At 38.5% G+C, this 26,478-nt stretch overlaps 1 long non-coding RNA gene across 1 annotated transcript; it reads left to right on the top strand.

Annotated features, from left to right (window-relative positions):
• The first annotated feature begins 1,533 nt into the window (after positions 1-1,533).
• Positions 1,534-25,945, top strand: LOC130408080 (uncharacterized). The gene is made up of 6 exons (XR_008904724.1): positions 1,534-1,701; positions 20,655-20,738; positions 22,548-22,773; positions 23,204-24,155; positions 24,337-24,492; positions 24,844-25,945. It is a non-coding gene; the product is annotated as an uncharacterized LOC130408080 (long non-coding RNA).
• The last annotated feature ends 533 nt before the right edge of the window (positions 25,946-26,478 follow it).

The raw sequence follows: 26,478 nt of genomic DNA, 5'->3' as shown, positions 1-26,478 counted from the left end.
GGCAGACAGCCATTTGTTAGAAAGGAATAATAGGTGTGATACATGTCAGCCCCTGTGACCCGGGGAAACAATAAAGCAGATTCTGAGCTGCCTAAGAGCAGTGACCTTACGCTGTTGAATCCAGCCCAAAAAGAAAAAAAGAGTGATGGAAGGTGGAGAAACAATTACAATCTATATAAAGTCTGATCCTGTCCTCTACTGCTCGTCGGGGACGAAGAAGATTACTGTCTGGTCCTCTTTAGAAATCCTCTTTTCCTGTAAGCGTGGAGGTGGTAATGTCAGACGTGTAACCTCAGAACCGTCACCGCCTAAAATTGGGTTAGGAATAACGGCGAGTCAACTGGAATTAAAGCCGTGTTATGTTTGAGTTCAACGCTGGGATTGGAAGACCGAATTTCAAGAGGCAGAATCGCTTCAGAAGGCCGGAGATGTAGATCCTAATGTACCCTGTCACGTAAGCGTTTGTGTGTAGAACAGAAAGCAAGTAGTAAAACAGCCCCATGGACATAGTAAGATTGCTTGTGAATTTTAAGTGCCGCTCACCGAAGATCAGGGAATGGACCGTGTTACTATACGTCTGTCTCTGCATTATAAGAGCTTTCATATGGAAATGCAGACGGTAATGTGGAGATAAAAGTCTGGGATTAGAATCCTTTTGGAAGGAGTTTGGCAGGAGATCCCAGTTTTTTTTTAGTGGAGCGGTTCACCCTAAAATTAAACTTCTGTCACCTTTTTCTTTTCACGAAACACAACAGGAAATGCAGAGTGTTCATAGTGTTTCTTCCACACACAATAAAGACAAACCGTGACCGTACAGGAGCTTGAAAAATAAATAAAAGCTTAAAAAATACACCATAAAGCTCACGTGATTTGAAGTCTGTATTCCATCTTCTAAAGCCATATTATAGCTTTGTTTAAATAAATATGAGAACGCATTATATTCTGTTTGTTTTGTCCCTATGTGCTTTCAAAGAGCTCTGGGTATTTTTCAAAAAAGATTTTGGTTTGTTCTACTGACGAAAGAGCCTCATGTTTGGATAAACTAATCCAAAAAAATGTCCTTTATAAAAAATTCAAGCACTGTAAAAAAATCGGACCTCAAAGCTCTTACTGAAGTCAAGTAATGCAACAAGTGATAATATTCAATATAATACATTCAAATCCAAAATACATGTCTGATGTAATTGAGAAGCAACAAATTTTAGTTTTGAAGTCCAACCCCTTTTCAGTGCATTGCATGTGGTTGGTCTTTGGAATTTTTTCTCTGGAAGTCTCTATGAATGCTGTGTTTTTCATTTACAGTTCGGCCTTTAGGACATTTGAGCTCCGGGGACCTTTGATTGTAGGTGTTGTGAGGGCGCTGGACACTGCAACTGGTGCAGAAAAGCCATCTCTTATGCCAGAGATTGTAAGGGCGAATCAAAAAGAGCCATTCACTCCACTCACAGGCGGAGGACAAAAGACGCCCACGCCGTGGACTTTGTGCCATCCAGATAAAGGTCTGTGGAAATGGCAGAGCCCGACTGGCATTCACACGGTGACAAGAGGGTGAAAGGTGTGTAAGAAGCCATTGAGAAGCATCTCCCGCAGCTGAATGGAGGGATAAGGGTCTTCAGCCAGAGTGATAGTACGGGGCTCCGACGTGTCATTGGAAAGGAAGAAAACAACAACCGCTTTCTCTGTGGCCCGATCTATGTGTGTGTGAGTGTCATCGCTTCGTGTAAAATCACAATGCTGTGCAATTCATCTGCAACAACACAAAGCTGTGGAGCTCATCTTTTGAAGTTACGGCAGAGCCGAAGGTAGATTTATTTGTTTAGATGCTCCAGTGAGCATCGAGATAGACTTTACTTAATGGTCCGACGCTTGTCGAAAAGTCATGACCCCGTACAAACCGACCGACTCAGTTTATTGTTCTCTCCCTCAAAGCCCGGCTCCAGTTTTTAATAGCATGCTATGCTCATTTTATTAAATCATAGAAGCAAGCTTAGTGATTAAATGACTTAATTACAAGATAATCAAGCCTACAGCCACTTTTCTTGGGCCAATTTTGGCACGCTGCGGACTCCTCAGGGGATTCTGGGAAGTCTTGGAGATTAAACACATGTAAGAAAATGTACCGCTGCTGTTACAAGAAAGGCACGTCCTCGTGAACTTACTGAAGGTGAAAACTATTACCGCGGCCAGCATGGCAATAAATATCTATTGATTCTTCATAGAAGAACTTCTCTCAGATAAGCCCAGAGCAAGTAAGATAATGATTTTTGCATGTGTGAGTCCATTCTCAGGACACGGTAGGAATTAAAAACATCTCAGACGGACTAAGCAGTGTGCAAAGGGAGCTGTGGAAAGTGAGACAGAGTTTGTGTGGTTGTCCGGTGCTTGACACGAGAGATGGTCTTTTAATCATTAATGAAGCAACAGCAATGGGGTAAAAGGAGTAAAACAAAATCAATCGTTCGGAATAGAAACCACATCTGAAAACCTAAGAAACAACATATCTACTATTTTAAATACGTACTTTATTATTTCAGATATACTATAAAAGTTAGAGTTAACGTTGTGGAAATGTTAAGGTTCTGAAGTGGAAACAGCACTTATTTCTTTCCAGAAATCACAGCTCAAAGCTGTGGTTTAAGTACAGAGATAATCCTATTTGTTAATGCTTTGTTGCCATGTTTTAATATCCTAAAAACACAAAATCATAATGGACTCTACTTACTTTCTTTAAGAGACTGTTTACCCAAAAATGAAAAATTCTTTCTTCATTTACTCACCCTCGAGTGCAAATCAGTGTTAATTTCCACCATTGACATCCGTAGCAGGATAATAAACAATTGTAGTCAAAAGTGCCCCAGAACCATTTGCTTTCCTACATTCTTCAAACTATCTTTTTTTGTGTTCAACAGAACAAAGAAATGTACAAAGATTGTTTCCTATGCTGGTCAGTGGTGGACAAGAACTGTTTGGTTACAATCATTCTTATAAATATCTTTCTCTGTGTTCATTACAACAAAGTAATGTATAAAGATTTGGAACAACGTGAGGGTGAGTAAATGAAGACAGAATTTTGGGTGAACTGTTCCTTTAAAGTCCCCATAAAATCAAAATTGACTCTATTTGCTTATACCGCACAATGCTAGTTTTGTAATAAGTAGTTCATCTGTGCACATCTGTTTACAAAAAAGTGTGATATTTTAACTTTAACACCTCCAATTCAACTGTCAGTCCTAGTTTTCTAGAACAATTTGCAGCTTAAAAGAACAAGCCCCTACCCTTATTTCTCATTCAGTGCTTTGTTATACTCTTCAAAATACACAAGTATCTTAATTGAAGTTGATCTTGATTTTACACATTTCTGACCAACTGTGAATGATTTAGGTTTTCTTTTGTGTACCATTTTTTTTGCCATTACTGCTTATTTCACCAAGCCAGCGTTCTTTTGTATGTCTCAGTGGGCATGGCCCAGATGCATGCTGGGATAGTGTTATTAGTGTAGCTGCTGGGTATATGATGACGTTTTGGGTATTAGACATTGTGCCCAGAGTAGGGAGGTGTGGCGTCTGCCTTCATGAGAATGCCGTGACTGAATTTAATGGAGACATTTACTGGGGGACAATATGAAAGCCTGTCACAGATTGTATACAAGGACATGTTTAAATGAAGTGGTGTCTGTTTGTCGGAGTCTATTTGGGCTTGTCTCTGATTTTATGATGCAGGTCTGACCTTTGGCCTGATCTGATCTTTTGTCCCCTTAAACTAGCAGACAGAATCACTGTAAAGATCAAATGTTTGCGATGCCCGGAGACTGAGATGTCAGAAAAATTACGTATGAGTGATATTGCTATATTTTATTTTTATTTTGATCACTCGAATGGTGTCTTGATGTAATCGACCAATGGCCATAATACCACTTATTACAGCTTACAACTGTAACTTATAACCACTTATAACTTTTTTCTGCTTTACAATAGAATGTGAAAAAATACTAGGGTACAGTTTTTTATGCTTTTATTTTTATTTAATATTGAGTTATCAAAGATCTATAATTTCTAGTAGACTCCAGTTGTCCTTGCGTGTTCTTTTTTCTGTTCTAAAGTTTGTCAAATATTTACTGAGGTCTCTAAGTGCATCAGGATCTTCCACATCAATCTCTACGATCTCAAAATGAGTTTTTTTATTTTGTGTTTACTAGACTTTGGCACAGAGAAGAGGAGAGGCAGAACGGGTCGGTACCCCGCGCTGGATATTCCTCCTTGGATTATGAGATGAAACACCTTGATATAGAGAGCAAAATAAGCGCACCATCTGGTGGGTGGTGTCCTTTGCTGGATGGTTGGGGCTTTGCTGTCGGGCTCGTTGACTAATATTTCTAGGAAGAAAAATATAGAGCAGAGGCGTAGAGATGTGAAGGACATGTAGAAGGTGGAGGGGAAGAGGAGGGGTTGGGCAAAGGAGGTATCCAAAATGCACGTGCGGCAAATAAATTCATCACCCAGTGAGGATGTCTTGTTCTGACACTAATTTTAGGTCCAGAGCGGCAGGTAATGAACATATTCTGTGACAAATGGAGAACGCTCGCACCCGGCACATTCGTCGGGTCTATTTGCATTCTCTGGATTGTCTCGACAACACCTGGTGTCTGGGGTTCGAGCGTGCGGCGCAGTGCACGTCTGCGAGTATAATGGTGTTGGGATGTTTGGTTGACAGTGGAATTGTTTGGTTGCTTTAGTTTTGACTGAGTGCTTTGTTTTAATGTGAGATCCGAAAGACAAGGGCAAATGGTGTGTGGCTTTGTATGAAATCTGTAGAAAACTCAAGAACCGTAAACGTATTGCTTTTATGCTGCATGTCCTTGAGGGTTGCTATAATTGTTGTGCAGTACCTTATAAACTTTGAAAACTTTTTAAAATAACGTTTGGGAAGTAAGGAGGTGTTTGTTTAAATGAGTATTCCAGACGTTAAGAAATATGTTGTGGTTAAGCTCAGGTATTCAAACTTTATTAATATAAGCTTGAGAGTGACAAGAAAATTAACAAGATGTGTAACAGAATGGAACTCAATAGGATGGAAATGGAAAGCTTAAGTTTAATGAAGCTTAGTGAAATATTGAAGTTGATATATACGAGGATGAAAACGTAATATTTTAATATCATCATTTTTGGATAAAAACATGAAATAATTAGGTAGAACTGTGTAGATTGTGTACATTATACCAGTCAAAAAATTGACTCTTAAAAAAGATGTATATTTCCAAATTAAAATGACTTTTGTTGACAAAAAGGATGCCAAACAAATTCATTTCTCTCATTAGAAAACTAAAATTAGTTTTTTTAATGATTCCAGCCAAAAAGAGTCATAAATAGAAAATTCCTTCTAAACGGTTTAAAAAGCTTTCTAGGTTAAAGGTCCAGTGTATGTGATATAGCGGCATCCAGCTGTCAGGTCGCGAATTGCAGCCAACGGCTCACCCCATCCCTACCCCCTCCCTTTTCAAAACACTACAGTGGCTGACACTGGACTAAGATTTCGTCAGGTTTTGCTTCTTTGGCGAAGGAGATAACATATTTACGTGGTAAACGTGGTCTGTTGAGCGGTTTGTATGTTTAGGGCACCAGCGGTGTATGTAGATAGAAATAGCTCAATCTAAGGTGTTAAAAACATCTCTGAAAGCATAGTGTATTATATAGTATTTCTCTCATCCCCCCAAAATTACACACAGCACCTTTAAGATCTCAAGAAGGTGAAAGTGTAGGATTTGGTAAATTCTAGGCAACTTTAAAAATCTTAAAGTATAGCATTGTGTTTGTTTATATTGGATGCTTTTAGTCACAACATAATTCCCAAAGTTACAATTGTATTATTTCATAGTTTTTATGAGTTTACTGCTATTCTAAAATGTAAAAAAAGGCCAAATAAAGGAGAATAAACAGTAAGTGTTTCCAAAAAAATTGCATCAGCGGTATTATTATTATTCTTTACCCAATCAATATTCTTCTCCTTCAGGGTGAGCCGAACAGAAACTTTTGAAAATCGGAGCGGTTCGGTCCCAAATAAAAGAAGTTTTTCTCCCAGGCAGGTGTTTCGATCGCATGTTGGCGTTTTATCACGGGTGCCATCTTGACAGTCTCCCACGGCAACACTCTGATAATGGTTATTAACACAAAAACACACAAAAAATCCATATTCGGCAACTTGCTGTTTGTCAGTTTGACAGCTCTCCACATTAACGATGGCGTCAGCCCCCAGGATGTAAAGCAATTACTTTGAGATTCTCAATTAATGAGCTCCCCAAAACTGTTGTCATTGTTATTATAGAACCTTATCAAACATTGCCAGGGCTCTTATTCTGTACTCTGAAACAGAAACTGTGTGCGGAGCATTATCGTTATTTTCAGCCTGTCCAGAGAAAATGGTTTCGGCACTTTGTGTCTGAGATCCAGGTGAGCCTAGCAAAATTTTCAGGTTTGTAGACACGGTCCAACAATCTCGCAATACTTTCTTTCTGACATTACCACGTTTATTGGATTGTGGAAAACATTTTCTGGGCAGTGAAACAGTGGTTCTTAACTGCAGGGCTGTTACAGTGAAATGTAGTTGTTCTGATAAGTCTGCGGACAGCAGGGAATAAACGTTGCTAAATGCAAATAATACAAAAGTGTTTTCATGCATAGTAAGAATTGCAGATAGGCTTGTCAGTTTATAAATGCATTGAGAAAATGCTTTTTTATCTTTTGTTGCTGACTCACAGGTTGTGTGGCCTGTCTTCATTCGCGGAGACTATTAACAATGCTCTGTGAGAAAAATTCAGATATGACCCTGTTTACATTAGTTATGGTTTTTTAGGTAAATCACGCTTCACATTTAGGATTACCATTATGTGGTGTTAGTAGTGATACTCTCTGAAGTTTAATATATATTTAGGTTTGCATATTAACTTTTATTTTTGTCGTTGAGTCCTACAGCAAAACTAGTTAATTAAACTTCACCAACTGTTAACACAACTACAGATGCATTGATTTGTTTCCTCATCAAAAGCCATGCCATCAATTTTGTGTTTAGCAAAGTTTGCTGCTTCTGTATTTGTAGATATTTTTGTATTCGTATGTTTTTAGTTTCAATGGTATACTGGATATCTTAAATTAGCATATCATACGTTTTAAAGGCATTTATTGGCAAAAACATAATGTCAATATTTACAGTGTTAGGCCTTGTTTTTCACAACCTCTGCAATTCGCTTTGACATGCTGGATATTAGCTTCTGGGTCAAATCCTAACTGATGGTGATCCGCTTGTCCACTCACTTTTTGAGGATTGACCAAAGGTTCTCTATTTGGGATTGACATCTGGGGAGTTGCATTTTTTTGCAATTGTTTTAAATGCATCTGATCCCTCTGCATAAAAATGTTTAAAAAATGTAAATGGCCACAACAGAAACTTTGCAAAACACAGTAGGTCTATTTATGTCACTCCCAATACTTTTGGCCACGACTGTAATGTTTTACAATCTGTAGCAATGTGACATTTTTTTTATATACCAGCGGTTTCTTACCCTTTTCTACAGTACTCAGGATTTGTAGACGGGGTTTTGAGATTTTTTTGTTCTTATATAACCCTCCAAGGCTTTAAAGACAAATATTTTCGCAGAGAGACATGCCTCTCCTCACTCACTTTACCTTCTTATGTTTTCAATGGTAGATTTGAATAAAATGCATGTTTTTCAAAACATATATTAAAGTAAGTTTTATGTCTCTTTAAGAATTCTATATTCTAATGTGTAAGATAGAGCATTGGTCATTAACAAGGGCAGGGTTGTGTCTATGTTTCAGTGAATCTTTTATTCCACTAGAGATCTGCAAGATACCCACATTAATATACTCAAAATCTATATGTTTAGAAGTGTGAACACTGTTATTCTGTGGATGATTGCTGTGTTTGTTTGGGATCCAAACACAGATATATTTGCTCAACAAATGGCGTGAGTTTTAGGCGGGACTACTTATTTTTATTACAAAAAATTCCCTTTGGTGTCACTATTGGTGCTGATTTGACAGACTACATTCAGGGGCACGTGCCCAGGGCAATAGACCCTTGCAAATGTAAAATGTGTATATTTTAAATTTATTTTATTTTATAAATAAAATAGCGCTGAATAGTGTGGAATAAAGGCATTATTTTGCGGTTGTGAAGTATTAACCGTAGCGGATAAATCAAATAACGTTCCTAATGCCTTGCCGCGCTGTTGAGAGGGACATCTAGAGGCAAGTAAAAAAACTCTGTGTAATATAAGCATGCGGAAGTCACGTGTAGAAGACAGTAAGTAGAAGGCAAAATAACAAAATGAGTTTAAAACCACAGAAATGTGTCAAAGACATATCAATTCGCTGTCTTTAATGGCCATTGAATACAGTCTTGTGAGACAGCTGGATTTGGATTATGTTGTGGAGGAGTTTTCTCTTGGGAAATCACGGAAGATACCTCTCAGCTAAGTTAAAACCAACTTTTTTATTAAGCTTACGTTAAATGCTTTTGGTGATTGATATTGCTTAAGTTGTAATGCATGGAGTGTTCATTTCTCATCTTCTTAATGCAGAAATGTAAATTATCTAAGGAATAGGTTAGGCCTATTCTAACGTATGTGAGCTGGAGAGGTCAGAAGCTTTTCTCAGGTGTCGAGTATACTGGGAAATATAAATAAACCAATTTGTGCTGTTTTCTGTGCATTTTGTACATTTTACACAGAAGACATGTTTCTATTGAACTATTCAAGTTGATTTTTTTTATTTTTAAAACACAGCCCAGCTCATCAATGCCAGTTGAACAGCAGTGGACCAATCAGAAGAACCCGAAGGCGGGACAAGTGTCGACAGCTGTTATATACAATACAAGATGACATATGCCAATTTCTATGATCAAAAGAGTGCCATGAGACCATCGCGGGTGCGCTGGGCTTTTTCAAACCATTCCTGAGTGCTGTGACATGCGATTTTAGATACAAAGATGCGTTCTGTGTTCAAACCGCTCCTGTGTATTTGGGCAGGTGCAACACTGCAACACTGCTCCTTTGAAACGTCTGTGCCCAGGCCACATTAAAGTCATAATCCGTCCGTGACTATACATTATTTAAAATAAGCAACAAGTGCGCTCTTTTATTAGCTTCCTGACTTAATGTGACAAAGCAACGGGTTAAATGTAACTCAATATATAGATATAATTTAAGGTGTACAGTAATGCCGTTTCTTTTTGTGTGTACCAGGACCGGAGATAAAACTGCTATCATCTGATTCATGTGTTGTGTAAAGCGATGCTATTTGTACTAAAGCTTTCCTCTCACTCTTAACTCGCCCTGTCAGAGCGTTTGTGGGATGTTCTTCCAGCCCCCAGTTAAGGGTCTTATTTTTTGACAGTCATCGCCTTCGGTCATAAGCCTGCACAATCTGTCTTTTATTTTTTTCCAGTTCAGCCCTTTTTCTTTCTCTTTTATCTTGTTGCCTGGCATCACATCACGCTTTCTTTAATTCATCAACTGATCACTTCTCACCCCTTTTCTTAAAATGGTTTTCGACCTCTTGAGATTTTTCCCTCAAGCATTTTGTTGGTGGTAGAGGTGCACCTAGATTGTCTTGATGGCACCGATGCAGTATTAATATTAATATGCAGTATTAATGTGCTCATAATGTCTTTCAGAGGCTAAATGAAGAGGTTACATGAGCGTTGGGTCGCCTGCTCATACTTTTTGGTAACACATCCTGCTTGGTGTGGCTCTGCATTACTCTGTGCTATGTTGTAGTATAGGACGTTTCAGTGTAAACTTACTACGGATGTGTCGTTTGGACACCATTTGAAGTAACCATGTGGACCAATTTAAGTTTTAGCTTGTTTTATTCTTTGTAGCGTTTCCAAAGTGGATGAAGAGGAGAAACAACATATCCCATGCATCATTACTTTGAACCCTGAATTCTGTATAGGAATGTTAGTGCTTTAATTTAACCTACAGAACATGGAAAGGATAGCATGTAGTACAAGTACACACTATATAGTACATCACATCATACAAAGTTAATGACTCCACACATCAAAGGAACTGATCAGTTCTGCCCTACACACCACCACCTACCTGCTAATAATATACCATCTGAGCGCAAACTTACTTAGTGAGTCCCGAGAGCCACCGCACAGCTTCCTGTAATTCTGTCCACCCCGTGACCCGTTTCAGCACAGGTAATTCATATTCAAATCAGGTCAGGGAACTCGGATGCAATATCACACACATTAGCGGGTCGTGTGTCTGTCAGTCAGCGAGTGTACACACTTTGACTGAATACCTTATTAGTAGAGTTGTCCTGTGGTTCATGCACTGAAAAATCAGAACGGTTTAATGGACCAAGATCTCCCGGGGCCCTACACAATCAGGCAGGCTAAATGAGGCACCCTGCGCGAGAAAAGGGGAAAAAATGCCTTAACTCAAACGTGCTGACATAGTCAAAATCACAAAGCTTTCTTTTCCCACCAAATTAGCAGAATTATGCCGATCGCTGATGCCCGTCTAATTGCGACTAAATTTGACGGAACCTAATGTGTCCTGGTGGAAAATTAAATTTCATGAATTACAGATATAGGATTTGGAAATAAAGGCCAGTTAATTGAGCCAGCTGATGCCTCGATGGGTTTGGCTTTATTGAAAGCGTGAAAAATGGTGGCTGCATAAAATAGTTCAACAGAAATTACGTGACAAGAACTTTATGTCGAGTTTATCCAATCTTGAGGTCATGATGGGCATTTGTGATAGTGGTGCAATAGTTCTGTTTTTAACCGCTGTTGGTCCAGGTTGTTTTGTTTTTACACTGGAGGTTTTGGTGCCGATGAATCTTGTTTGATGATAGATTTTATTCTGTTTACACAAAGGCAAGTGAACTTGATAAAACAAGCGTCTGGGGTTGACTTTATTATACATTATAATTCACAATCCATATAAAAACAACGGCAGGCAATTTGTACATTCAAACAGTCATTTATTTGTACATTTAAAAATCATTTTTACGATTTTTTCTAGTGCAGTCTTTCATAAAAAATCACAAAGAAGTAATTTATCGTACATTACTGTTTTGATGATTTGTCAGATGAGTAGTATTTTATTTTCCATTTTAGCACCTAAATGTCCAGTAGTTTTATGTGTTGACACGTTACTCTAGTTTATTGGGCGTACTGTAATCTTCAAACAGGCCGTTTTTCTTTATCGGTGGAATTACAGATATCTTTTGGGGCCTGGCAACACTTTTTGACCATTCGAGTAAACAATTGGAGTGATAGCATTTTCGTTTGTTTCAGCCTTAATCTTAACTGTGTTTTTGGACTCGTGACATTCCGTACATGAGATAAAGTGCTCTCTTAGCTTTTCATTTCAGCCCACTCACCAGCAGTGGGAAGTTCCCACGAGTCTTCTTGTTTGGGCAGAGCCAGAAGCAATCCGATTTCTCTCTCGCCTTTTCTACCTAAAATTCTGCTCTGTGCTGATAACCCGGGATCCGCTTCAGCACATACGTAATCTCGTGTAAATAAAATGTCACGTACGTAGTGTACCAGGTACTTTATTTCAAGTAGGATTCTGTCCCTTATGGCGTGCTGGCTGTTCTGAAGAAGCATATTAGACTGCTAAATGCTTTACGGTTTATCTTACTTTGTGTGGACATACAGTAGGTAATCCTGTGTTATATCTAATCAAACCGTTCTCTCCGTTTAAATCCCCTTTAAATATGAGCAGCACATTTGACGTATTCAGACATGGCAGTCTGTCACGAGAGTTATTATGATGGTGAAAAGACAGCTGGATTTGAAGGTTGCACGTTCCATTGGAGGTATGGGAATAGGATATTATATATAGGTAAGAGAGATCTTATTAGCCAGATAAAATTCTGTCATTATGGTGTTACTAACTTGGTTTCTTCCAGTTTTTCAATGAACACACCAAAATTTCAGTCATATTCAGAAAATCTTGACATCTGCCTTTTGAAACATTCGTTGGAGTTCATATGAAATGTAGTGATGTTTCATTCATTAATAAATAATATTTTGGAACTAATTCTTTATGTGAATTTTTGAATGCAGTCCCAATAATGGTCTGGATATTTTGTGCTGGGATTCATTGGACATTTCCTCTTCTTTTGGGTAACGTGCAATGGAGAGATTGGGTGGTTGTCAACATTCTCTGTAAATTCAGACTTCAGATGTTGACATATTGTCTAATACTGTGCAAATTAACAGTGAGTTCATTCTGATTCCTCCTTTTGTGTTGAATATTTCAAAGAAAGGCTCCAAACTAGCGTTTTTGACAAAAAAACTGTACTTTATAAATAATTATTATTTCTGTCATAGTTTACCAGCACTTTTTAATACTTTTTTGGTTAGATAATTGCAAAACCCAGTGACAAACATAAAGGGTGACTAATAATAATAATTTATACCAAAACAAGACGTAATATGGAAATTCAAGTACAGCAGTAATATGTGTAACGCGAGAGAGGAAATCACCATTTTTTTTTTTAACTATTACTTTAAGAGAGTCAGCTTGCTAATATAAATATTTTTTTATTGATCCTCACAAATCTGTATGTGTGATTTGATTAGCCTTTGGAACACCTGTCCATTTCCACCCATTTTCAAGAACCTCAGATAAAAATAGAGCACATGAAGCTAATTGATAAAAAAATCCACAACCCTACCGATTTTCAACATAAATTCGCAGAGGGTCATTGATTACATGTCACAACATGCTGACAACCGACGCTGAAATCAATGAAAATCAAACAAGTTTTTACCCAGTAGGCTTTAAGAGCGAAGACGTCCCATCTAATTCCCTCCAAAAACTCATTCAGTCGCACAGAGCTGCTAGGATTTGATTTAAGGCTAAGAATGACCGCGCCGACTCCGACTGTGAATCCAGTGGGACAATAAAATAAAGTCAGAGATTAGTTTTTCTCGGCTGCTGAAAAATCAGCCTTGACATCCTCATTTCCTGTCGAGTTGACATCAAGACCCTCATTATATATTGATAAAATTAATCTACCTTAAAAGAAATCGGCACTTGCCTATGAAACGTTCAAAATAATGAGTTTTTGAAATCAGAGCCTCTCGGAGGATTATGGGTAATGATAGTAGAATATACCCTCCTTTTCATGCTCGTTTTTGCTTACGGCGTGGATAGCTCACTCGTATTTACTGGATGTATTTGCTTAGAAAGGAGGCAGGATCTTTGAGGTTCACCTGGGTTGATTTCTGGTTCCCGTACAACAAAGCAGCGCTGTCGCTTTTGAAACGCTTTGCCATATTCTTCTTTACGAAAGTCTTAAACACCAGCCTTCATTTCCATTCGTACAAGTTTTCCAGGCTGTTTATACAACAATTTTATCAAGCACGTGCAGTGACAAGCTGTGTCAGATATCAATTTGTAGGTCGACAGTTTAAAGCAGTTCATTTTCCACAAGATCTTAGATTTGCACACTGCCAGCATCAATAGAATTCTGTCTTTTCATTTCCCGAACCTTTTATGTACGTTTTCATCACCATTGAGATTAAAGCACTGTACTCTACATTAGGTAATTAACTGTGACCTCGATGTTAAAATGACCTTCTGTTGCATCATAAAACTGCTTGCAAAAATCATTTTTTGCAGGAAAGCTTTGCATCAACCAACTAAGCAGTTAGCTAATACCGCCAAGATTTCCTGAGTCAAGAATCGGAGGGATTTACACCAGGAACATGTGAAGACCCCATTAAGCTGATGTGCCATTTCTTTATCATGTGTTGACATTTGTTGACATATCTTTCGATCCATTAGCGTAACAGGAAATGTAAGGCATTTCTCCTTTTTTGTTTACATTTAGATGATAAACTATTAACATGATTTGCGCTTGTTATTGCTCCAAAGTAGAAGGGACATTCTCAATCTGGAAAGGATTTCAGTGACCAAAATGAATGAGTTCAAGATGGGTCATCAATATTGCTATCGGTTTCACTGATAATGACACGCAGGATTTTTGTTATGTTTATCTGCTCAAAAATTATGTCTCCAAAGCTAAAAGTCAGAAGCTAAAATGTCGTTTTCGTTTGATAGTTTTTTTAATGAGAATTGGAGATCTACTATGGAAACATCACTTTCAATTTCACTCTCAGATGTCACAATGACACGTCTTTGAGCCCCTGATGTGTTCCATAGATTGAATAGAGTGGGTGTCACCGTGTAACATCGGGATTTGATATCTGCATAAAAAACGTATGAAAGATAAAAGGGAATTGTGGGAGAAAAATTTGATGCGTACAATGCCGAAAACCATGTGGCTTTTGTTTGAGTTTTTCTATAGATTAACCTCTCTCTCTCAAGGCTCAATTAAATTATATGGAGCTCAAAGTGATTTTGCTTAGATGTTCCATCCATTCAAAGGAAAATTATGCAAGAACGGAGGAGGAAGAGCCTGCGTGTTATATCATCTTCTGTTGTAATGATGATGATATCCCGAGGATAGACATGTCAACGGCAATACAGTTGTCATTTGATGTATTTCTGTGTGTGTATAATTTTTTTTATATTTAACACTTGTTTTGAACCGGCGTGACACTGTCACCACTCACTTTCATTGTATGAAAAAGAGCATTGTCAACATACTGTATCTCTCAATTTCTCTTGTGTTCCATAGAAGGAGGAAAGTGGTACAATTGGATTATTTTTGACTGAACTATCCCTTTAAATTTACTTTAACATTCATGTTTCTGGCAGATGTGTTCTCACTAAAGTGACTTTCAGAAAACTGTTTTCATTCCATATCTTCATTTTACAAATGGCCCCGGGCTGGGATGCACGGATGGAAGCAGGTAGAGTCTGACAAATGAGTCTGACGATACCTTTTCATCTCTCCTGTGGACTTCTTTTATCACTTTATTTGTTTCCGAAGCACTCTGATCTCATTTATTTATTTTTTTCTCTTTAAATCCATTCCACGGCACAGTTCTGTTGTTCCTCCTCCTGCCCCTCAGGATTACTGTGGATCTAATGACACTTCTAGGTCCTCAATCACTGGCACCATTGAATGGTTTAAACCCTTTCTGGTTTTAGGCCGAGCGTCTGGAGAGCTGAATGTGGCTTACAGTGCCGACCCAATTCCTGTCGGGGTGATTGCATCAGTCACCGCTTTCTGAAGGGCCGGGTCCAATGTTCTCAGGACAGATTTCTTTTGAAAGGTTGCCTCTGCCTGTCAGATTCTCTTTCTCTATTTCATCCAGTGTTTCATTGGTCTAGTTCTGTCGTTTTCCTTTTTAGCTTCATCCTAAAGGATGAATCTGCGAGCTGGGGGTGAATCTGTCCAGGTCACATTTTGCCACAAAGAATTAGGAATGATATGGGTTTAGAGGAAATGACAGCTATTTCTAGGACTATTACAATATATGTGGTGTATCGTGGGATTGTGACGCATCAAATGTTCCTTCCCATGTAGTGAAAGAAAGAAATAAAATGTTTTATAATTCTAAATAATTTTTTCATTGTGAATATAAAAAGAAATCATTCCCAATGTCTTTGTGCAAAATTAATTTAAAAAAATTTGGGGATTTAATGGCAAAAATTTGAGCTGAACAGCTAAAAATTCTATATTAAATCTGAATAATTCTGAATCTGAATAATGCATTTTAGAGATTCAGTAAGTGAAAGCACATCCGTCTTGTTTTATTGATAGTTTCTCAGATATGTTTACACACTCTTATGAGAATTATCCCTCAAGAAAAATTAGCAAGTAGCCTACGTTATTGTCAAATTTACGGAGTGATCTGAAAAAATGTACTGGTGTAGTACCTCTGTATTATAAATCTGTTTTTCACTGTGTAGCCGAAATCACCCTCAATTACAGACATTGGTGCCATTTTGCTTTTACAGACAGATTTATTACCACCCTGAGCATTTCTTTCCAAAAAATTCTCATGAATTTGATACAGTAAAAGGGAAAATGCGCTAACCATGCAAACATTGTGTGTGTGTGCGTGCGTACAAAGCCGCTTTCCATCCTTTTTACAAAGGTGCGCAGATATTCAGTGTGATCTTTTTTTCTACAAATCTCTCCCTACACTCTGTAATGCCATAAATCATGAAGTCTTCGTCACCATACCCATTCTTGTAATGTGGCCCTGCCAAAAAACGGTCTGTCATTTCTCTGGTTAAATTCAATCCTGTCCACTTGAACATGCATCGACAGGGACCCAATGGGACGGGGACGTCATTCATCACCGCAGAGTTGCAGCGGCGGCCTATACGTGCGCTTATGCATTTCTCTCAGACGCAGAGGGGAAGATGATGGGAGAGGGACGTGAGCGGCAAAGCAATCGAGCGTTTAAGCCCCCCGTCAGACGGCATGAGATTAGGATTTTTTTCTCTTTCTTTCTCACGAAGGGAAAAAGAACACAAGCGTTTGCTTTCTCTCTTTGCCAAGCCCGTTTCTCCGCTAAAGCCTCCGTCCTTCCCGCCGAGCTACGATGCCGACGATTTCAGGGTCGCAGTGGGGCAGGACGATGGATAAAGCAAAGAGGAGGTCATGTCATACACTTGTAAATCCACCTCTGCCTGTTTGTCTTCCCTTTCCTCATCGTTTAAGACACACAACAAGAGCTGAGATTTAGAGAGGATGGGAGATAAGGCGGTCGCTGTCGTGAGAGATTTACAGTATCGTTTCATCTCTCTTAAAGTGAATTTAGGACGGGCTACTGATCAAATTTTTCCACGGAAAAGATTGTTGCGCTTGTGTTTCTTTTTATCTGTGCGTAGTGTTAAAAGCAAAGTTTGACCGGATTGGTGAGATAGCGACTCTGTTCTAATGCGTAGCGAGATGTCTTGGTGCCTGACCTTAAGGCATCATCCTAACCTTATCTTTTTTGTATACAGAAAATTATATTCATCGATTCTGTTCGGTCAATCTCATTGAAAACATTTAACCCCATTTTGTTTCAATTTCGCAACATGCTGAAAAATTAAGACTGTAGATTCAAAAATGCATTTTTTGCGTCATCAAAAAAGTATGTCAACACGAGTGTAATTTATTCAGCTCATTCAGAGGAGAACATTGGATACATTTACATTTAGTCATTTAGCAGACGTTTTTATCCAAAGCGACTTACAGAGAGTTCATAGAGCAATAAAGCGATATGTCATACAGGAGCAATAATATAGAAGGGGCTAATACCAAGTTACTACAAAAGCCAGAACAATACCATTTGAGAAGAAGAGTCAGAGGGTTAGTTTTTTTCATTTGCCTGTCAAGTATTCACAGAAGAGAAAGGTTAAAGTCGTTTTTTGAATGTTGTGAGAGATGTGTTTGACCGGATTGAGTTGGGAAGAATATTCCACCAGGAAGGAGTTGTGAAGGAGAATGAGCGGATGAGGATTTGTTGTACCCCAACCCTGTTTCGCCAATGTCTGTTTAGACATTTTTAGTTCATTGTGATCCTCTAATCAATCATCATTCTCCTAATATCCATTTCCCCCCTTTATCAGCAGGAAACTGAAGCTGTAATGGCCTCAGATATTAGGATTTATCATTGTGCTGTGGATGGTTACTGTATTTTCAGGTCTCTGGCTGACCATCTGTATTTCTCATGCAGGTTGCGTGACGATTCGTCTGAGAAGATAAAATGTGAGGTGCTTGACCCCACCCAGGCTTTGACCCCACCTTGACCCTCATCTCAATGAAACATTGCTATGAATTTGATTTGATCCCAGGATGGTAAAAGGTAGAGGTAACATGTTTTAGGGTGTGGCAAAATGATCACATTTAAATTTAGTTTGAAGACATATTTAAAGGAACGTTTTTTCCGAGATGGGAAATTTATAAAAACAATGGTTTTAAGCCATGGTTGGATTAGAATCAGACGGAACTAACTGCTTGTTTAAATTGACCCATAAAATGTCCATGTATGACCCAACCATTGGTCAAAACAACCAAGACTAGGCTATTTTAAGCCAGCACTTGGGTGGGTATTTTACAAATACCATCATCTGTAGTTGGTTCTTGTTCCAAGATTTCAGAGCTGCTATTATTTGTCAGTTGGCTTTAAAGACTAAAATGAGTATGAAGTACTTTATCGGTCATTTGTGGTGTTACAGATGTGGTCACTGTAACACCCTGTCTACACCAGACGTGACACGACAATGGACAACATAACGCATTAGAACCCATTTTAATTTTACATTTTGTCCACACTGGCTGTGGTGCAATTCGACAATCCCATTAGAACGTGCAGGTCACGCCTGGTGTAGACACAGAGTAACATGTCATTACAATAAAAAAGAAGCAAATATTATTTTAATAAACTATACTCGGTAGAAACAAACTGCACATGGCTTTGGAACATTTCTTTTTAGCTAAACTATTTAAAAAAGCTACTGAAGTACACTGGTTATTCTGCATATCAATGAGTTTCACACACTTTTTCTTAATAAGAACTGTAGGTTTGGGGCTCCACCCAGTCACAGTTTTTCCAAATTCAAACTTTTCCCTGGGTTTATTATTCGCTTTAGCCTCTCGATGACCTTAAGAAATGGCGAGGATAATGTATAACCACCGGTGCTAATGATTATCAAGGCAAATCCTTAACTTATGAGGCGTATGAAATGTTAATATTGAACAAGACAAATCCATTTCGTCTATAACAGGAGAAAATAAACAGATCGTGATTTCAAAGGTCAATTACATTGTTGATTTTCTCGGTTTCAATTTCGCGTTTAGATTGAGTCAATAGAGTCTATATCAATAACAAAACTAAGGCCGTCCCTCAATCTGCAAACACAAAGCTGAAAATGCCTCCCTGCATGGAAGGGTAATATGTGATATCGGCGTGATAGGTGAGGTATTCCCCCACTGGCAGAAGAGGGGTCTCGGCAGGGCCACACAAAACAGTTATACCTCTTTATTAGAATTATATATCTGTTTTTATGCACCTATCTCTGAAATATTTACATTAGCCCGGCCACAGGGGGTTCATGGGCACCGCAAAGTGCCCAGAATTCAAAACAATAAAAAGCAGAGCAGATTCTCTCTTTATGGCTGCCATTTGACGTAGTGACTCCAGGCAAAAGACGATTTTATAGACTGAGCAGAGGGCACCATTCTTACCTCTGTCACCAAAGCCTTTTAGGGCTGTTTTTATGGATTGTTCTTTAACAGCCTCATGGTAAATGCTGTCTTTTTCAGCCGCGAGTGTCACATGGTTTGATGAATCTTCACGAAACGGGGAATTCTTCTGATGGAACCTAGAGAACATCTATCTGATTTTGGGTTATCTTCTGACAAAAGCAAAGCTCTCCTAATCGTTCATTTGCTCCTCATTCTTGCGCAATTATATTTAATGAGTAGTTTAATTTCAGACTAATAACTTCGGTCATAATTTTTTCAGTTTTTAGTGATTAGCTGTCACATAATTACACAAATTGCTATTGATGTCTTCATTATAAAGCGACTTGGCACTTTAATATAGAATGTGAGATGACTTGTTCGTTTATTTGCTATTTTTTAACGTGGCACATCTTTAACATTTATCATATGAATCAGATATGGGTCTTGTCTATTTAATATCAATCCCGCAATTTTATTATTATGAATTAAGTGCAACGCTCAGTTTGGGCACTCTTGCAACATAAGTCCCACCCTCCAATTTAAAGAGCCAATCATCGCTAAAGACTGACAATTCGGTGGGGGGGGGGGCTCTTAAAATAGCTGAAGCAAATTGGGTTTTTCTTTGCTTTTGCACAATTTGAGGTTTAAAAAATGTTTCGCAGTTGTTGTCAGGTTTACATTTTGCAGGACTTGGTTTATCATGTCCATAGCCAGCGAGGAGATATCTATCTTCCCTCATTCAAATAGATAGGACTTGGTCCCATATGGCCGTAATAGTTGCCTGGAGATATTGCAAATATGACTGCCTATTGGGATGACTTCCCCAAAATAACACGAATGTACAGAAAGAAGTAATAATTGTAATTCAGTGTTAATGGATTACTAATTCACCCTTGATGTTGTATTCTACCACTTCGAGTTTTATATATTCATGTGAGAAAACGGTCACATTACAAGCCAAACACAAGTAAAAACAGACCATCTCCTTTCTCCGAAAAAAGCCACTTTGAAGATTTTTAACGGCTTTCTTCCTTCCACGCAACAATTAAATGATAAACATCTCTGCAGTTGGCTGTCTTTTCCTAATAAAGATAACTGATGTTTGCAACCCAACGAGCTCAAACCATTATGCCCGCTCCTCTCCGTGGGACCTCTCAGATAACAATACCTTCAGTGCTAGCGGAGCATTAGATCACGAGTGAGTCTAAGCACTCTAACTATTTGGGTACGATTTCTCTATAGAGAGATGCCTGGCAGGCATTCTCTAATGCCTCTCCTAATGACAGCGTTATAACGAGAGGCTAAGCACTTTACAATGAACTCGCAAAGCACCAGAGAGATAGAGACAATGCAGTCTGTTCTGGAGCTGGGGGTGCAATGCTAGTTGTCGTGGTGACGTGGACCACCCTCTCGGCATCAAGATCTAAGTGTCTCCATAACAACCTTATAATGTCTGTGATATTTATGGACTACCTCTAAAATCTTTTTTTTCTCTTTCATTTTTTCTAGGCACATTTACTTTGATTCACATCGATTCACATATATGGAGGCTTTGCTTCCTCTGCAGAATATCCGCATCTACACTAAAGAAAGGTGCCGTTTTTTGTTGCTTGTTCTGGAAATTAAACTGTCCTAATGCAATATAATTCTTGAACATTTATACTTGTATGCTGTCAGTACAATTTATAAATCACGAGTTGTACAACTTGTTTATATTACTTGTCATTTCAAAACTGTAAGACCTATTTTCTTCTGCACAACATAAAAGGAGATATTTTGAAGAATGTTGGCAACCGAACAGCACTGGTTCCCATTTACTTCTATTGTGTGGACACAAAACCAATGCAAGTCAATGGGCGTCATTAACAACATTCTTCAAAATATCTTCTTTTGTGTTCTGCAGAAGAAAGAAAGTCATACAGATTTAAAATGACAAATGGGTGCGTACATTTTCAGAATTTTCATTTTTGGGGGAGCTATCAAACGTCTTAGGTTAAATCCCCAGAGAACACACATAGTGATAAAATATATACCCTGTAATGCACTGCAAGTCGCTTTGGATAAAAATGTAAAGCAGACTGTGATTATTGCATTCAACGAAAAGACTTTTCACCTGGACGTTCCGCTTAGTAAATGGTAATATTTCCACTTTGCACAGGCAAGTACTCGACTCTAAATGCAAAAGCCTGATTTTTTTCATACGTCAAGAGTAATCTGCACTTTCAGTGTACCCTAAGAACAACATCATTACAGTTGACGCCATCCGCAGCTCAATAACGCAGATTCTCTGGAGGGTTTTTATTTTGCCTTCTGCATAGTCTGAATGTTTTGTGATAAGGAGGTTCTGTGTTGATTGAGTTTTTACCTCTGCGGGATTTCAGACCTTTACGCCTGACTCAGGGTTTAAATGAGTTCACTCGGTTCAGACGCACACACACACACTTCTACAGCGAGTATTTTTAAGACGTTGATGAACGACTGCAGGGTTTAAATTAATTTACACACCTCTACTCCACACAGTTTTATACATATGGGTGATTGATTCTCACAAAACCATCAAGAACATATTGGGAATATATTTCAACCTTAATTCAACAGAAAGAAATAAGAATTTATTTTACGCATTTCAAAAACGATTAAGCTAACAACTAATAATTAAGCTAATAATTAATAAGAGGGGTTTGCAATTAAGCTCATTCTCAATGCATATAAAAAATTGAGCTTTTGTTTTTTCCACATTAAAGGGCCAGTGTATTTAGCGACGCCTAGAAATGAGCTTGTGAATTGCAATCATGTCTCATACACCCTCCCCGCCCCTTTCGAAGCAATAAGACGGCTGACAGAGGAGTATGTCATCACATTTTGGGTGATTGCTTATTTACAAAACACACTCTGTACAGCAGTTTGTCCGTTTAGGGCCACTGTAGAAACAACATGGTGAACTCCATATGTAAGGGGACCCGCGGTGTATATAGATAGAAATAGCTCATTCTAGGAGGAAAACATAACACTTTATTTCGTAAGGTCTTTATACACCTTATATTAATTACTACACCCTATTGCATTTCTATCAATAGATCCTTCTAAATATTAAACACAGCACCTTCAAGCAATGTTTCATTGTGATTGTATTAGTAAGCTATTACTTGATTTTAGGAAACTAATCTTTCCCAAAAAAGTAAACTTTGTTAAATTAACGTTTAGTTTACTAAGCATGACAGATGGGGGAGTAAAAGAGAACACATTTTTTATTACGAGTCATTGTATTATAGTATTCCTTACTAGATTATTGCATTACATTAATGAGAGTTGGGGGTGTTGCCTTTGGTTATGATGAAAAAATGGCACAATCTTAAAATATAAATGTGATCTTTTCTGTTTATTTGTTTTCTTCAATTTCAGGGTGAAATTTGGCCTGTAAATCAACAATGCACATACATGTTCGTGCATGACCCCTACGCCCACACATCCACAGACACACACCTCCCCTGAGCAGCATCACATGGGTTTACTGGATCGAGCTCCAGACACAGGAACATCTGCTCCACTTCTCTTCCGACTGGGGCCAAATCTCAGACCCGACCAGACTGCACACAGCAGGTCGCTATGAGTAATGCACACACAGGAGGTCAGCAATTGCATAACACGCACAGCCATCCAGACATTGATATGAATAAACGTGCACATATAAGGCGACACAGATATTCATAACCCTGAAATGATCTTTTAAGCTTCAAAAATAATGCCACACGTGACACTTGTATATGGACACACATAAACAGTTGAATAAATACGTACTATAAGTAAAACAATTATAAATTAGTTAATGTACTCAGTTCGGTTCGTTTAGCAAGTAACATAGCACACAACAGACTACCACACAAATGGCACATTGGGATGACACATGATTCCATGTGCGCACACGTCATTTGCAAGAATATTATAACCAGAGAAAAGCAATTTCTGCTTCAATTCTTTCCCCACGTTTATCGTCCCTTCTTGTCCCATCTCTTCATAACCCTTACGCTCGTCCCCCCTCTTTTCTCTTTGTCTGACAGGGTGCAATGTCATTATCTGAAGGATAGAGGAATGTTCCGTATGCTGTCAATTGCCTCTCTTTCCCATCATCAAGGTCCTGTCTCTCACATTCTGGATCTCCATCTTGCTGTCTTTGACCCTCACCGGCCTTCTAATATTAATATTTCAGAAAAGAGAATGGACAATTTGGCAACGTGTTTTGCTTGGGAGCATAGCGGGTTAACTTGTTGTAGACAATTTAGAAGAACCTCTTTTTCTTTTCTTGTTAATGTCATTTTCAGACGGATTTTCAGCCTGTTTTTGTTCAAACCATCATAGGGTTTAATTTTTTATCATTTTTAATTTGTAGATTTAAAAATATTTTTGCAACAACAAAAACGAAATAGCAAAAAAAATATTCCAGGTCAGAAACAAGTTAAGCGTAGCACTGTGACATCATGTTGATAACCAACAAAAACAATTTCAACTTATATTGTACCTCGGTTTATAAAAAAAAAAAAAAACATGTTTACAGTAATGCACTCATTACATGTAAACTAAAACGATAAAATTCTTCATGGAACAAACCTTATACTTGTTTTATGTGTCACAATGCCCCTAGGAAACAGCTTTGCTTAAATGTTACCTAACATGAATAACTCAAAACGGTTTGCATTTATATAAATCTGTTTTTAAAAGCAGATCTTGTTATCCTGTCCGATCTAAGCACGGATTGTTGAGATTTTATAGAGAATTCATGTGAGATTACCGTTCTTTTCATAGTTGAAATCTCTGAGAGGCAGGAAAAGTTTCATTTGCTTTCCAAACTTCTGGTGTGAGAAACAACTGGGATATTAAAGAGACCTTGTAACTTTTCTTTCTTTGAGTGGCTCCATTTGCATATCATGCAAATGTTACAGGTTTCACTGGCTTTATCTGGTCATGACTGAATAACAGAAGTTGAAGAATTGAATATGACTTTGCACAGACAAGGTTGGTGATTTCTTTCACAGTCCCATATAGACATTATATTCCCACTAGATTTAGTGCATTACTCTAAACACATGCTTTTCGTTTTTCATACCGAGGGTTCAGCCCAAATCATTTTCTTAATTTTCTTGTATTAAACCCCGGATTTCCTCTTAAAATTATTTCAATTCTCTTTTTATTTCAGAGAACAAATGCAATGAACAGGATTTCTTTGTCTGTTGTTGATGTATCAGATCTCCGGGGAATGACTATATTTAGCCTGCCCAGACTTTGGTTCCTCGTACTTTTAATTTATGAAGAACTTCCGTGACCCAATCCAGTCACACGGATCAAAGAGAAGGTGGGTGATACGTCTGAATCGCGATCTTGAGCTAGTTCTCGTGTGAATTCACCAGTTGAGTTGTAATGCCAAACACATCCAACAATTTCTCTCCCGTATTTAACATCTTCGTTTCCAGCTGCTCCTGAAGAGAACCCACCACAAAAATGCATTTGGTTATTTGTATTGGGGTGTTTGGTTTGCATAAAACAAAATCTGTAATGCGACGCCCCCAGCCCCATTCTGCAACACTGGCATTTCCATTTGTTTTTTTACTGTTTGCGAGAAATGCAAATGGCGTATTAATATGCTGCATGAAAGAGGAGCATTAGTCATGGATTATATAATTCAAATGAAAATGTTTTGTATTAGGTAACATAGTACAATGGACAAGAGGAGAGAGAGAGAGAGAGAGAGAGGAGGAAAAAACTCCAGCACAGCAGTTTTGAGATGGGAGCGAACGCTGCAAATCACATCCATGATGACACCATACAGAAGTCACTGAATAAAACACACCAATGTCTGAGTACCGTCATTTCAACCCATGTCGCGGAGCATAGATCAGGACCTGACCGACCAGAGCGGGGCTGATGACACGGTAAAAAGTGATTGGTAATTAAGCCAGACAGGCCGAGGTTTAAGCTTCCATTATGAGGCCTGAGAATACATGTCCATTAAGGGCTACTTTACGCCACACTTGGGAGAGGCGGCGCCTCTTAATGATGAAGTGAGCTATAATTTAGACTTGTGTATCATGCTTGCCCTTTCTTCCCAAATGCTTGCAGTAATGATTGTATTGATTGGATCGATAGACTGAATGCCTATCCAGGGTGAGCATCTAAAATGTAAATCCTATACGATACATAAAGCACCAAACCCATTCTCTTCTATTGTAACCAATGGGTACCACCATTGTTCAGTTACCAACATTCTTCAAAATATCTTCTTTTGTGTTCATACAGGTTTGAAATGACAGTAAATGGCCTTTTTGGGGAACTTTCCCTTTCACCTCTGTGTCAAATGTTGCAGACTGTTCCGGTCACGTCCGTGACCTACTGAGAGAGAACAACTGTTGTATGATGATGTACTTGGCCAGAGGTTGACGACTCGGCCTTTTCCCTGCTGAATGTGTATATGAGCGCATGTTGAGGAGAGTGAGGTTGTGACAGAGAGACAATAAGTCATAACATGGTAAAGTACAGCTAGGGTTGGAACTCAGCCCAGTGTACTTACGAATACTTACTCCTTGGGGGTCAGAAATTGGATGGGAAGAATGACACGATGATGTCATTCTTTAGAGAGATATATGACCTACACAAGCGCATGCGCACACACATTCGCTTGCAGCGTGCTGTACCACATCACAATCCTTTGGCTGGGATGTCTTGTCACTTATCTTGAGCAGTGCAGAGATCTGTCAGGAGATGATAAACCCGGGCCGGCTCGGAATCGCTGACTGCTCGAGTTCAGGAATGATCGGCAGGGAAAAGAAAATCTAGAATCACCGCATGAGCGCTTTTAAAGGTTGGAAAAAAATGGTTTGCGGCGCTTCGTGCCAAATTCTTGATTAACTGCGTCAACTTAAAACTCTTAATTTGTGAATTTGGAGAGCTTGACAGAAAAATTACATTCCAAGTGTATTGCTTGGAGCCTCGACTAATTAAGTTTAATTATTTATTACTTTCAATTTTTTACTTTAGATTCTTCTGAACTTTCTCACTTCAGAATATTAATTTTCAATTTTCATAGTGAATGAACATGTACAAAGTGCACAAGGTTTTTGTAAATGAATTCGGGATTATAGCGTGGTCTCGACTCCCTTCCGATGAGATTTAGGGAGCAGGCGCAATCTCTTGATAATGTTGATGAGAGCATTATAGGTAATGACTTCAACAATAGCAACAGTCATACTCATTTTCATTTTCCTGATTGCGTTCAGTCTAACGTAAAGCCCTCCTCTCCTCTGCGTTGTCGACAGAGAGCTTCCCTAAGGGAACGGCTTCTGTT

This window comes from Triplophysa dalaica, chromosome 19 (assembly GCF_015846415.1).
Source record: "Triplophysa dalaica isolate WHDGS20190420 chromosome 19, ASM1584641v1, whole genome shotgun sequence".
In the NCBI taxonomy this organism is placed as follows: domain Eukaryota; kingdom Metazoa; phylum Chordata; class Actinopteri; order Cypriniformes; family Nemacheilidae; genus Triplophysa; species Triplophysa dalaica.
Note: the sequence above shows the minus strand (reverse complement) of the source record. Positions and strands in the feature narration are given on the sequence as shown.